General features: G+C 39.0%; 1 long non-coding RNA gene across 4 annotated transcripts; it reads right to left on the bottom strand.

Moving 5' to 3' along the window:
• Positions 1 to 12,152: 12,152 nt before the first annotated feature.
• On the bottom strand, positions 12,153 to 13,160 carry LOC149583101 (uncharacterized). 4 transcript variants are annotated; one of them, XR_016380574.1, is made up of 4 exons: positions 13,056 to 13,160; positions 12,714 to 12,969; positions 12,618 to 12,640; positions 12,153 to 12,290 (listed from the first exon to the last, which is right to left on the bottom strand). It is a non-coding gene; the product is annotated as an uncharacterized LOC149583101 (long non-coding RNA). The 4 variants fall into 4 exon arrangements; XR_016380573.1 differs by having other exon boundaries at positions 12,618 to 12,805; positions 12,891 to 12,969; XR_016380575.1 differs by lacking the exon at positions 12,153 to 12,290 and adding an exon at positions 12,385 to 12,546.
• Between the last annotated feature and the right edge of the window lie 249 nt (positions 13,161 to 13,409).

Raw genomic sequence — 13,409 nt, 5'->3', positions numbered from 1 at the left:
TTTGGTAACGTTTCGCGACTTTGACCAAAAAAGATCTTTTAGAGCCTTAGAGTAATTGGCTTCCATTTCTTGACTTAGTGTCGTCAAGAGCACCATCAAAAATTCACTGGCGTCTTGTTGATCGTTTTGCGTAAAATGATTTCCGACAGCCATTCTCAGTTCCAACCCTTTTCGACTGAAACTTCCTTGAGAACTCTCGATGTCGTTTATCGTGTTATGGAGGCAACGTAAAACTGGTTTTTCAACGAATGAGCCATTGTAAGATTTAACCAATTCTTTTAATTCCGGCACTAATAAGCGTAGTTGCAAAATGCTATTAGAATAGCATGTTACTTGGTCATCGTTAGCTAAACCCTTCAAGGGAAAACTATCCAAACTCTGTTGGGCTTTCCTTTTCTTCTTCGGTGTTTCTGCACATCTCTCTTCCTCGCCTTCTAAAAGGCTTTTAGATAGTGTAGGCGCACTTCTTTTGCCACCTCGACTTTCTTTCGACTCCGTTATTTCCAAAAGAGGCAGATCTGGCCTATATTTTTTGCGAAGCCTGTTATACTCCATTATGGCTCGTCCATCCGCCTTAATTTTAGTTTGATCGAACTGTAATAGATGGAGTCCGGCCAAGGACGTCACTCTCGATAAAGCCACGTACGCCATGCCCGTTCCAAATAAAGTCGGACCCAAATCCATAATGGCGCATTTTAAACTCATGCCTTGGCTTTTGTGTATCGTAATAGCGTACGCCAGGATGACGGGAAACTGGGAGCGTTTAACGTAAATGTTTGCCATGAGCAAAAATTTGACGCAAATTTTCTCAACTAAAAAGTCAGTGTTAGCGTCGTCGTTATTCGGTTCGCGATCTACTCTTAGAAAAATCCCAGTAACGTTTCCTTGTCCGTCCTTCTTGAACCCAGTTAAGAAACCCATCGTACCATTTACAACGCCTTTTTCAAAACTGGTATTCCTTCTGACCATTATTCGGCAGCCAACGCACAGAACTAACTTGCTCTCCAAACCGGCCGTTTTGGACGGTTCGTTTTGTAGCCTTTGCAGTCTCCTGAGAATGTTTTTATTCATTTTTCTGCCATAGTCAGCGAGTCTATCCTGGCAATGAATGACTTCAACTTTCTCTCCGTTTTTTCGCAACATTTCACAGTTAAATTTTTAGCATTTGGCTAATTTAGGCATCAAACAAATTGGGTGAAACCCTTCATTGGACAGCTTAATGAAAAGGTCCATAGCCACCTTGATGTTTTCTCCTCCAGCAACCAATCTACTTTCTAAGGTTACAACATCAGGTTTGAAAATATTTCCAATTCTAACTCTGCTTAAAATGTCGCCGTAACTTCGGTCGTTTGCTTGTCTAACATTTTGCGTTAATTCATCGTATTTAAAAAACTTCCAAAGATCACTTCCTCCGATGCAATTGAATCTAAGTCTGGCTTCTTCGGAAGTGATTTTGATGAACGCGGGATTTCCTTGAACCGGAGGCAATTGGAAAAAGTCTCCCAAAACAAGGATAGAAACAACTCCGCCAAATGGTTGGTTCATTTCCCAAAATTCGTTCAGCCTCAAGTGAACGTGAGTCAGTAATACCGACGAGACCATAGAAATCTCATCTATAATTAACAGTTTTAAATTTCCCAAGGTTTCTTTCATAATGCTTATATTCTCAGAACTTAGGGAATGGTATTCGGCGATACGCCCATGATCTACCGGCAACATTAGTAATCTGTGTAACGTTACGCCATTAACATTCAACGCTGCCAAACCCGTTGGCACGGCAATGGCCACGCTAGCTGGATTTTGAAAGCGTCGCCTTACAGCGCTGGCGAGAGTGTCGATAAGAAATGATTTACCAGTGCCACCAGGTCCCGACACAAAAAGGCACTTGTTTCCAGATTTTTCTCCCTCTTGGGAGAAGTGGTCCATGATGTGATCATAAATTCTCTTTTGATCCGAGTTTAGTGACGCCACATTGTCAACATCAGTCTCGAAATTGATTTCCATGGCAGCTTCCACATCAGCCATCGCGTGTTCAGTTTCGATAACAATTTCTTTCCCTTGTAAAGCATTTTCATCGTCTTCACTTTCTCCGTCCGATACTATGGTTTCTAGCTCTTTCGCCTTTTTAGAAGCCTCCCGTTTCTTTTCAACTTCTTTGGAAACCGACAGCTTCTTGTGATATTCTCTCATGTCTTTTAACACCGAAAGCGAGTTTTCGAAAGCATCGGCGTACGTTTCAAAATCGCCCAATAGCTCAGTTTCGTCACGCCACGGTTTGAAGAGGATCAGTAGAGCGTGACAATACCGTTCTTTCTCCTCTATCGGGTCGTGAATAAAGTGCTCTATTATGTAGGGCTTAATTCTCTTTCTCATGAAACCCAGATTGTTTTTCAACTGGATTACATTCGCATTTTTCTCGACACCCTCAGAGCGCATCGCATAATCGTAAAACTGACCAAATTCCCGCAAACTAAGATTTTCCAAGCTGTCAGGACGATTCGGATATTTGTCGTCGACGAACCCTTTTTGGCCAGTGTCCTTGCTTTCGGGGTCAGTTTCCCTCAAACGCGCGAGTTCCTTGTAACCTTTCAAAATTCTCTATCGGTTTTCCTTTAAGTTAGTGTTTATAAATTTAGTGCTGTCAGACTTGTTGTAAAGGTCTTGGCCCAGCATCATATCGAGAGCTTCATAAATTCCTATTTGCTTGCACGTCAAAGATTTCAATCTATAGGCAAATAATTTTTTGGACAAACTTTCGTTGCCTAACTCGGCAAAAGTTTGGTCCATGTCAGCCCGGTCTCCCTTTGTCACGTAAGCCGTGACATAGTTTGCCACTATTTCCGATTTGTCAGCGACAAATTGCAAATCCATGTTGGCTTTGGAAGCCAAAAGTAGCGTGGGATTGTAATCATTGATTAAAACTTCGTGCTGTTTTCTCGGCAAGTCGTACAGTCGTTTCTGCACCTTTTTCATTTTACGGTGACAAGTAACTGTTCTAAAAGAATTCATAGTAGCAATGTATGTTACGTTTCGAGGGAAACCGTAACGACACACTTTCAATCCTTTTTTAGAATTTTTCACCTTCTTATAACAACTGGAGGTGCATTTGTGAGTTTGGAATTTTTTTACCAGCCGGTGCAGTTCCGGACTTACCGATGCTCTTGGCATCGAACACGTGACGTGTTTTTGCACGTAATCCAAAATAGTCTCGGTCGAAGAAGTTCCAATCTTTGGAGCGTCCTTGGCCCACAAAAGCATATGGTAGTGAGGTAAACCTCGAGATTGGTATTCAACCCTCCAAAAATGATGTTCTATCATGCCAAGAACTGGATTTTGCTTACACAAGACAAAGTTGTTTAACAGCGACCGCACTTTGTTGTGAAAGTGCAAATTGACGCTAAGTGGATCGAAATTCAACAATTCAGCCACCGTCATCGACTCTACTCCTGGAACGTCTGAATTCACTTTTCTCAAGTGATCGTGCAGTTCCATATCATCGTACTCGGCTGGATTAAAAGTTAGAAGCCAGGTGGGAGGACCAAATTCCCGAATCATCGCTAAAACGTTTCTAAGAACTTTATACCAGTAGTCCTTCGTTCCTCGAATATGACCCAAGAAAGTAGCTAAATTACTCTCAAGTTCTTTATCGCCAGATTCAACTCGATTGAGCAAATTTTCAACCCCAATTGGCATGGGTTTTTTAACACGAAGAACGTAGTTCAAACTGCTAGAAATCGCTTTCATTTCGCATTCTTGATAAGAATGGAACAAATAGGCGTAATCTCTAACAATTGGACTTTTGTTCAAAAGACGGGATAAACGATACTCGGTTTCCGTTATTTTCCCAAATGGTCTATCATCGTGCTTGCCAAAGCGACCCCGAGGAAACAAATGAACGAAGCTCATGTATTCCAGTTTTTTGTCCCAAGTGCTAACAGGCTCGGCTTCGACGCGCTTCATTTGGTAAGCGCCAAGTAAATCTTTCGGTGGTTGAACGTTCACTGGATGAATAGAGTAATGATCGTACAGATCATTGGCTTCACCCTCAGATAGTTTTCGCAACAAAGCCTCGGGCTGTGTTAGAATTTTGTAGGCGTCGCCTGGTGCAAGACTAGACTGATTTTCATCCTGCTTCTGCGTGTTCGAAGCGTTTTGGTCAACTTGGACGTCGTGACTACTATCCGCTGGTCCTTCTGTTGGAAGCGCAGCGGAAGCACGTGTCAACGCATCAGATCCATCATTAATTAACGCAAGTGGATCTGTTACGCTCAGTAATTCTTCGGGAGTCAATGAATTTTCATTTCCATCAATTTCTTGCGTGCCACAAATATATTCCTCATTCATTGTCGAAATATCAATGTCTTTGTAAAAAGGGTTTATCTTTTTCAGCACACTGAACGTTTTCAACACTTTTTCCAGGCAAACAACCTGCTGCCAAACCTTTTTGTCCGCAGTGGGAACACCATTCACCAAGATATGCAGTTCGTGGTTTTTAGGCAACGTCTTGGGAATCATTTTCAAATTTTTTTCCACTGGTATTGGAAGATAAATTACTCTTCCCTTTAAAGCTTTAACAGTACCAAACTTTACGTTCGAATTGGTTTTAGTGCCTAACCGCACTACAGTGTGGAAGGGCTTCACAAGTTGAATTAAAACTTTCTCGAACATGTTTAAATTAGTGACATCTGGCGGAGGATTGTCAACCGCCAAGTTGTTCAAAAAACTTCTAATGGGAACTTTACCCTTTCCCAAATCCGTAGCGCAGTAACGACATAGAAGCATGTCCGCTTCTCTAGCGTCCGAATTATTCATTATCCAGCCAGCTCTTAAAATCAGATAGGCCTCGTTATCAAAAACAGCACTGTTAACTAGTTTTTCTACAGCTCTTAAATCAGTTTTTTTCAGTAATCTAAAACAGCAGTCGCAGGGCGTGTCGTGAAACTCGTTGGTGTTTAGCATTGCCCGAGCGAATTGATTCTCGTAAAGACTCAAGATTTCACTTTCATCGAGAGTCGGCCGAGGAGCGTTAACGCTTCCTGTGGGAGCATTATTTTGTTCGTTATTTAAATTTTTCCCACGTGTGGCTAGGATTTTTCTCGACTCCGCCATGACAGTCGTCAGAGAATCGTAATCACCACTTTCAATTTCAGTTGAAATTTTAGTTAACGCGTTGAGCAACGCTTTGATTTGATAGATATTTTTCAGAATACTTCTAATTCCCGAATAATGTGGAGCCAATTCAGCGAAAGAACGCAAATTACTTTGGCACTCTTCGCTATCAGCGCAGTAAGAGGTGTGTCCTAGGAACGGAACTATTCTCACCACTATTTCGTCTCCATCTGGTGGTATAAACACGTTTGATTTTTTGCAAAATTCTTTTCTTAATTCGCAAAGGTCCAAATCAGACTCAAACATTTTAGTCAAAGATTTTTCATTAGCATTGGCAACTGTGTTTATGAAAGCTAGTACTTTTGCAATGGCTCGAGTTCGAACATTACAAATATCACTGCATTCCCAATATACAGTTTTGTTTTGGGTTTCAATAAACCCCCCTTCATTGATCACAAAATTTGCTTTCGGATTCTTCTCTTCAGTTTCAACAATTTTGAAAAGATTCGTAACAATTCCCGACTCATTAACTTGTAAAACTCGTTCAACGTTACTAGTTGCGTTATTGTTTTTTATGTCAACGAAATTTCCCATTTCGTCAACAAACAATTCTTTAGTCGAACTGGTAGCACGGTCTCTCAGAACTTTTCGTACACGACCATCAGAATCCAATTGAAAAATTTTGCCGTAATATGACTCATCGTCATTTTTCAATATTTTACCATTATTTCCAATGAGATAATAGGTAGTTTCATGAAAATAGGCCTCTTTCATGCTACTGTGAAGCCTTTTCCCACCCACAACTTCTGCCAAATTGCCAAGATCAATGGACCCAATTTCTTTGATTTTCTCAACAAAATCCTTTAATTCACTAACAATCCCCGTTGGTTGGGCGTGGTAAGCCGAATATAATTGCCTTTTCAAATGCAATATTCTACCAGCTAGCACTTGGCATTTTAACTTGTGAGAGATGGACTTCGTGCGTCTGTTTTTAGTCTCACGGTCAAAATACTTTGACGCCGCCAGTCTTTCAGTTAGACGTTTAACTTGAAATCTTTTATAGCTTTCGGCTATAATTCTTTTGTTTTTCGTTTTGAAAATCCCCGCATTTAGTAGCTTTTTCGCAAAACCAAATTTATCGTGTTTAGTTGTTTTAGGTTTAAGTTTTGTTTTTTTGGAGCAAAAACCACCATTAGTGGCGCCACCTGGTGCCATAGCCCTTTTACCACCTTTTTGTGTACATAGCGTTGATTTACTTTTTCTAAGAAAATTATCTTTGTTTTTCAAATAGTACTTCTTGTTAATATCTCGTTTAGCTTGCTTTTTTGCGAAGCTTTTCTTTGAACAAGTAATTTTAACTTAGCTTCAGCGCTTTTCTTTTGCCTTAATTCACGCCATTTTTTTCTCCTAAGTCTCTCCCGAGAAACCATTTCAAAATTTCTTAATGGACGCAAAATAGCAAATTCTTTTCAATTTCTGTAGAGTTTCAAACAGTAAAAATAGTACCGTATTTGACACAGATTGCAATAGGTCACAAAGATACCTTAATTCCACACTGGAACTTGCAATTTGGATACACAAAGAAGTCCAATTATTGGGAACACAGAGAATTCACATGCCAAACACAAAGAATTGGCAAAATAAAAGGCACAAAGAACCTTTTGGGCGCACAGGAAGAACCCAGTGTCAACAAAAAAAAACTGACAGAATTGCAAATCGTAAAAAGAAAAAAAAATACAGTTTGAATAATAATAATAATAATAATTGTAATTACAAGGGAAAGTGAATCCTAAGAATTAAGGCAAAGAGTGAATAGTTTCACAATCTGGAATCAGAATAAATGTTATTGTTACAATAGGTACATAAAAAAGCAAAGGTAATTAATTACTAGATTATATAAAACCTTTTAAATCTTTATATTTAAGATTCGTGGCAATTGAAATTGTCTTACAAGTCTTGAGAAATATAAGAGAAGTTAGAGAACGAGTTGGTAAACTGCTAATGCTAGGAGTAAACGAGTAATTCCCGCCCAAAAACAAACAAAATAAAATTACCGCCTTCTTGAGTCTGTTGTAGTAGCATGGAGAAATATAGGTGGAAATGTTGCTGTGAAATAATGTCTTCACTCCCCGTAGTTTAATTGCTCCATGTTACTGTTCCTAGGGCGGGAATTTTTGGCGGGAATTTACTTGTTTTTTTTTCTCTCTGAAACCCTTGTTTGCCAACCTCGTAAGTATGTTTTGAACTGTATTTTTTATGGTTAATATTATTAATTAACGGTTTTTGAAAATAAGTCATAAAATTTAAAGTTAAACTGTTTAAATTTATTGTCAAATTTAAAACTAGATAGAAAGTAATCAATATAAAATGAATTTCCTTGTTTGTCGGTTTAGTCGAGTAATGAAAGGTAAAAACATCACTGTTACCAACGCTTATTTTTATGGCGTTGGTGGTAAAAGAGGTCGTGGTGGCGGACGCGGTCGAGGTCGCGGTGGCAGAGGCCACAAAAAACGCGGAGGTCACTCCGGCCAGTACAATTTTATTCGGACCTGCTACAATTGCAGGAAGGCAGGCCACATTAAGCGGGAGTGCCCGCTAAATCGAGGTACAATTTTCGAGTGCTTTTCCTGGGGCCACCTAAAAACTCCTGTGGGCTTGATTAAAGTTCTCGTTGAGGAAAACGAGTTTTTAATTTAATAAAAGGTTTTTGAAATTGAAAAAGCTGGTTAAGTTCCTAGGTGGCTCTAATGCGAAGTAATCTTAGCTAGAGCCTTTTATCGCCATGGCTTTCATAGTGTCTAGTAATTTGTACTAATATTTGGCAATGAGGTAGAAAAATATTCATTGGTTTAAAAAGTTTTCACACATGGAGGCTTCATACCATTTACACCAGGAGGTTGGACTACCTGGAGGACAGAAATCCGTCCACTTTTTGTACTCCAGATAGCCCGGCCTCCTGGTGTAAATGGTATGAATCCTCCATGTGGGAAAACTATCTATAAAAGTATCTAGAGGAGATACTTGATTGAAATTGTTGGACAGAAATTATCTGCATGTAAGACCAAAATTAATTCGATCAGTCTTAAAGTATGTCGCACACAGAACAGCCAAAAGAGATAAAGGCTAAAGCATATATAGTAGATTAATAAAAGGTTACATGGTAGATGTTTTGCTGGAGAAAGGCGGTCCGGGGGACAAGGAAGTGGTGGGGGAGAAGGAGGCGGAGGTGGAGGTGGTGATGGAGGAGAAGGAGGCAGAGGTGGTGGAGAAAGAGGAGGTGGGGGTGGTGGGAGAAGTACCCCCATCCTCCAAAGTGACTGTAGGGGAGAAAGGGATGGAGACATCATTGTAAATATTTTGTAAGTATTAGGCCACATTTAAAAATTAAAAACTTTTATTAAGTTGGGGCTCACGAAAAGAAATTTAGCTTCAGGTTTTCGTCATGAATTTCCCGAAAGCCTGAAGTTTTAAATAACTTTAACAACCCCAATTCCTTTTCCGAGTTTCAAGTAAAAATTTTTGTTTACAGAATAATTTTTTTGTTTGTAGCATCATCTGTTCATCACCATATTTATCATTAAAATGTTTTGTCTCTTTTTTTAACCAACATTTTCTCGCGAAAAAATTAAAATAAATTCATCCATAAATCCATTCTTTTTAATCCATTTTAATGAACTAACGTTTCATTCTTAATAATCGACTTTGGCAAACTTTATTCTTTTAATTTAAGAAATGGTTTCATAATAATTTTTTGTCCTTCGAACATTAGAAATGGTTCTTAAGAAACGATTGTCGAGCCATTTCGTTATCCCTTGAATTTTAGAAACAGTTGACCAGCCATTCCCTTATCTTTTGAACTTAATAGTTTCCCAACCAGTTTGTTTTCTCTCGGCCTTAAAAAATTTAGCCCTTTCACCTCACAGCAAAACGATCCCAGGTTCAATGACAGAGTGTGCCACCGGGTCATAATCTACGAACAAATCCTGCGTAGTTTGCAAGTTCTCTCCCCATTCAAAAGTTTTCCTCCACGGCCTAACACTGTTTCTCTTTTCCATCAAAATTTGTAGAAGTTAACGATAATTGTTAGGGTAGGGCGCTCTCAGTTAGCTGTGGCATAGGGGCTAGCTACAGCTCCTCTATGCATTGTAAAGGGACCCACCTGTAAACAAGGCACATGCTTAGTGTGGCCATCCCTTCCCAAACAAAAGCTTAGATTATATTTCGTTATCCCTTGGCCTTAAGAAACAGTTGACCAGTAATTTTGTTATCCCTAGAACTTAAGAAACGGTTGACTAGCAATTTCATTATCCCTTGAACTTAAGAAACGGTTGACTAGCAATTTCATTATCCCTTGAACTTAAGAAACGGTTGACTAGCAATTTCATTATCCCTTGAACAGTAAGTTTATAAGATATGTTCCATAAGTATAACTGATAGTTGAAGAACGACGCAAGAATTGGCGTCACACGGTTTTCGAGCCCATCTTCCTGCTTTGCACCTCACCAGCTGTCGCTTTACGAGAATGGACGTTCCGCTAGCGCCACTTCATTTCAAGTTCTGAGTCAACTTGACAAACTTATGGTTGAAGTTAAGAAACGGTTCAACAGCCATTCCGTTATCCCTTGAAGTTAAGAAAAGGTTTTTTCAGTCATTTCATTATCCCTTGACGTTAAGAAAGGGCTTGACAGCCATTTTGGTATCTCTTAAAAAAATTCATTTAGCCATCCTTATTCCATTTTTTTTGATTAATTTTAATAAATTAACGTTCTGTTATCATTAATCCATTTTAATAGATATTATCCCTGAACTTAACAAAAGGTTTCCTAGTCATTTTGCTATCCCTTTATATTACAAATGGTTATCCACCCATTTCTTTAGCAACACAAATGAATAATTTATTGTAACATAAATGAATCGTTAATTACTGTAAACAAATATTAATTTTTATTAAATAATTAATTTCTTGATCAACTTGCGTTAATCAATTTCTTCATAACTTAATGACATTTCGGCGAATTTTGAAAGAAAATAACTAAATATTTGCCTTTCTTTAAGTTTCTGCCTGCAAGCATAGCCCACTCGATCCGCGCTCATGGACACAAGCTGCTCGCGCTATATATAATATTTGACCAGGTCACGTCGTCTGCTAAACTTAGGAAATGGACAATTAATAAAATTTTTTGAGTTAATGTCTGGACTCTGGTTACCCTTGAATTTTCTTAGTGGTCCCGTGGTTTTATTTTTAAACTGGTCATTTGCCCTGTGCCATCGCCTTATTTCCCACGCTGGACAAGGAAGCATTTCTCATGATTGAGTCATGAAGGATAATGGCCATCAGGGTGGGAAATAAGTTTTTTTTAAAGTGGACTTTGGGCCAGCGACCCCTCTGGCCTGGAATAAATAAACTGGTCCATGACCACTGACCAGGGCGCGTCGTCTGCTAAATTGAACAAGTGGATAATTACAATATATTAGGTAATGTCTGGACTCTGGAAACTCTTTAATTTTCTTAGTGGTCCTGTGGACCACTGACCCCCCTCCGTTTTAAATTTTAAACTGGTCCAGGCAATTTTTAAACTGGTCATTTGCCCTGTTCCACCGCCTTATTTCCCACGCTGATGGCCATCATTGTTGTGTAAGAGACAGCGTGGCACAGCGTGGGAAATAAGACGGTGGCACAGGGCAAATGAACAGTTTAAAAATTGCCTGAACCAGTTTAAAAATTAAATCGGAGGGGGTCAGTGGTCCACAGGACCACTAAGAAAATTCAAGGGTTTCCAGAATCCAGACATTAGCTAATATATTGTAATTATCCACTTTTTCGATTTAGCAGACGACGCGCCCTGGTCGGTGGTCATGGACCAGTTTATTTATTCTAGGCGACAGGGGTCGCTGGCCCCATGGATTTCTAATAGAAGCTTACGCTTCCTGGATATTTCACTGTAGCCTTCAGTATGGCATTTTGATTTTAAACACATTTATGCCATAAAAATTCGCGCGCGTGGGGACTGGGGGCTGATGACGTAGAAATTGAGGCAAACTTTTTACTCTCGGAGCGCGTGTGTGCGCGCTTTTCTAAAAATTATTTGTTGCGCGCTATTAAAAATATAACTCGATCGCGTGAAAAACTTCCACCCCCTCTGAATTTGCCTCAATTTCTACGTCATCAGCCCCCCCAGTCCCCACGCGCGCGAATTTTTATGGCATAAATGTTGTGCGCGTTTTAAGGCGAGTGGAATATCCAGGAAGCGTAAGCTTCTATTATAAATCCATGCTAGCCCAATGCCCAGTTTAAAAAATCCTTATTTCCCACCCTGGCCTGGCAGCCCCATACTTGTTTAACCTGCCCATAGCCCACTCGATCACGGGTAAGACGACGCAAGATGCAGAGCAGCGTCCGTGAGCATGGATCGAGTGGGCTATGCCCTACCTGGCCAAGTCAGCTGACTTAGGTGAAATATTTATTAGTTCTATCATGAATCTATAAAACTATGAATATAAAGCTGCGTTACGCTGTCTAACCGTTTGGGCGGGGATTAGCGAAAGGAGACATCAGTCACGTGTCTGATAGTGTTAGGAGCGGGAGAAGGGAGGTGGAGTCCGGGGGGGTGTAAATTCGAAACGTCACTTCCTCTTGTCTCATGATTGGCTATTAGAGCTACGCAAAACGCGTCAAAGCTAGGAGGGTAACACCCAAATCAAATCGACATGATAGAAGGGGCATACGATAGAGCTGTATATTCATAGTTATAGTTATATAGATTCATGCTTCTATGCGACTTAATTCTAGACATTCTTGAACGAATCATCTAGTGAAAATTTTATAAGACAGGCTTCTGGCGCTGGGTTTTTTCTGAGCCAAATTTGCTTTTAAAATTTAAAAAAAATTCATTTCAACCTTTTTTCTTCTCTTCAGAAATTACTAATGATAGTGTGTTACATATTTATCCAAAATTTATATTAATTAACACACTGTACATCCCTTTAATTTGTAATTTCGCGCTTGGAAGAGAATGAATTAAAAATATTAATTTGATGACAGGAATCAGTGATGGTGTGATTTAATCTATCATTTATTTTGTCAGCAAAAAACCTATCTTCGTAGCGGGAAGTGTTGTCTAGAAATTAGGGAATGAATCCTTCTGCGTAGTTTGAATCTACTTTACACATCAAAAGTGTATCTAATTTAAACAAAAACGTTTATTCTTAATAGCGGTTATAAATAGTAATTAAAAACGTAACTGTTACCTAATAAAAATTATTGCAAGAGCCGGGATAAAAAACTGGTGTGTTAACAGAGTTTAGTGATTGTGTGATTTAATCTATCAATTATTTTACGACTAATTTAAACAAACAAAATGATCTACGCAGTGGTTACCGTTGGCCCCTTGCATCAGATATAATCTCTGATTCTCTGTAGCGTTTATCGTTGGCAATCTGGCCATTGTTTATTGTTTTCTTAGGTAACGTTAGAATGAGCGCAAAATAATTAATAATTCAATTGTTACCTAGTACAAATGATTGGAAGGACCTGAATTAAAAATATTGGTTGATTTGGTGACAGGGTTTAGTGACAGTGTGATTGAATCTATCATTTATTTTACCAGTAAAAACGTATCTTCGTAGCGGTAACCGGTGCCTGACGGCACCAGTCGAGAAACCAGGGAACGAACCCTTGTGCGTAGTTTGCATTGATCTACTTTAAACAACAAAAAATGATTTAAATTAAACAAATTACCTAATTAGCGGCTATCGTTGACCGATGGCACCAGGTGAAACACCTTAAAACGAACGCAACACGGCCAATTGGTCTCTAGTCTACAATAGTACAATCAGCCTGTCTTGAACTTTTGACCGAGGCTTAGTGAAATAAGTGAATTTAAAAATTATCGGCTAAATCTTACTTTAAATTCTTTTGTATTAAATTATAATGAAGTTTAACTTACGAGAATAAAATAAAATTGGGACTAATTAACCCCTTCTTTTAGATGAAAAGTGGAAAAATTTGCCTTAAGCTCGTCCATAAACAGAGCGGACGACGCATTTAGTAAACAAAAAACTTCGCTCTATTAGCGGTAAAACAGCGTAAGTCCAACAGTACGTTTCTCTATGATTTTAGCCAGGATTAAACCACGTAAGTCCAACAGAATAAAAGGTCGTAAGTTTAATTATGTACTTAAAAGTACAAAAAGTAATACTTAATATTAATTGTTTTCAATAAAACTTCGAAAGGCACCAGAAAAATGTTCAACCTTTCATTTAAAACCATTTTCAGACCTATCGAATAAAACGTCTTCAAA

The sequence above is a fragment of the Phalangium opilio genome, unplaced genomic scaffold (assembly GCF_054372755.1).
Source record: "Phalangium opilio isolate 3A_F unplaced genomic scaffold, DU_Popi_V2 ptg001628l_1, whole genome shotgun sequence".
NCBI classification, from domain to species: Eukaryota; Metazoa; Arthropoda; class Arachnida; order Opiliones; family Phalangiidae; genus Phalangium; species Phalangium opilio.
Note: the sequence above shows the minus strand (reverse complement) of the source record. Positions and strands in the feature narration are given on the sequence as shown.